This window comes from Belonocnema kinseyi, chromosome 8 (genome assembly GCF_010883055.1).
Source record: "Belonocnema kinseyi isolate 2016_QV_RU_SX_M_011 chromosome 8, B_treatae_v1, whole genome shotgun sequence".
NCBI classification, from domain to species: Eukaryota; Metazoa; Arthropoda; class Insecta; order Hymenoptera; family Cynipidae; genus Belonocnema; species Belonocnema kinseyi.
In genome coordinates this window covers 30,007,047-30,008,430 of record NC_046664.1, presented here as the reverse complement: position 1 = coordinate 30,008,430, position 1,384 = coordinate 30,007,047, and the positions used below count along the sequence as shown (strand labels likewise).

The following is a 1,384-nucleotide window of genomic DNA, read 5'->3' as shown; positions in this document are numbered from 1 at the left end:
TTCCTCTGCAATTATTGCACTCGCTTTTATTTTTCTTTCTATTGTATATTAGTACGATAATCGCTTTTTTCCAATCGTCTGGGACGTCTCCCATCTCAAAACATAAATTTATCAATTCGCACAGTCTATGTGGTATGCACGCGCCACCGTGTTTAAGCATTTCAGCGTTTATACTGGCTACCCCGGCAGCCTTACCGTTTTTCAAGTTCTTAATTATGTCCCTAACCTCAGTGACACAGACTTTTTCAATTGAGTTTTCCATCGCATCGTGTTCAACATCGCAGTTGTGGTGTCCTATAGCTTCATCTCCGAATTGTCTTCTAAAATAGTCTCTGAAAGCCTCTAGTATTCCGTCTGCATCATATACCATTTCCCGCCTACTATTTCTCATGTTGACAAATTCTGTACTTTTGTTATCTTTCATTTTTTTATAAATTAGTTTCATCTCTTCTTCTGCTCTAATTGTATCTTTACTTTCTTTGACTAATCATTTGAGTATCCTGTTTTCGCGTCTATAATCATTTCTACGTCTATTTCTTTCCTCATTGCTAAGACCTGCGATGTTCAAAGTTCTCTTGTACACTTCTCTCTTTTCTTTTTAGGCAGCCTGAATTTCATCATTCCACCACGCATCACCAGACATTCTTCCTACAACTGCGGTACCACACACTTCGATCGTGCATCTAACAAGGATATCCCGTAACATTGTCCAGGCGCCCCCTACATCTTTGTGTTTTATACGGTCCTGCCATTTTGCCCTATCTATGCTTTCGATTATCTTATTTTGGAAATCTATTCACATATCCGGTTTCTTTAGGTTCTCAATTTTGATTCGCCGTTTTTGATGTCTTTGGTTTCGCTTTCCTTTTTCTTTGCTTTACACACACATAAAATGTCTAATTTCTTCACGTCCATAGATTCACGGAATTCTTTTACCTTGAGATCATTTACTGCCCTAGCATTCCAAGCATCCAGCCTCCATTCGGCGCCTGAAACATGACCTTTAGATTTTCTGTGTGCATGCCTTTTTCATTAAAAGTTCCAGTCCTTTCTAAGGCTATTTTGTAGTTTGTATTATTCATTGTTTAGATTATACGTTCAGCTAAGACCTTTATGCAATAAGTTTATTTTCTGAGTCGAAATCATATCAAAGTTAAGTATCAAATCATTATATAGTGGAGATTGTAGTTTGACCGTCAGGCCCACCAAAACTTCAGTTAATAAGGGAGGGTTGGGAGAGGGGGGAAATAGAACTGGAACCGAGAGAGTCGTCTTGGGTTCGTGTTTTTGTTTTAATGCTGAGAAGGTCACCAGTCTTCAGCAGCGTTGTGATATATGGAAGTTAATATCCGGCCGTCTTCTCAGACCGTAATCAAAGACTTGT

At 38.8% G+C, this 1,384-nt stretch overlaps 1 pseudogene; it reads right to left on the bottom strand.

The window, feature by feature from the left end:
- Positions 1-813: 813 nt before the first annotated feature.
- The window catches only part of LOC117178427, a 40,162-nt pseudogene continuing 39,591 nt past the window's right edge, over positions 814-1,384 (bottom strand).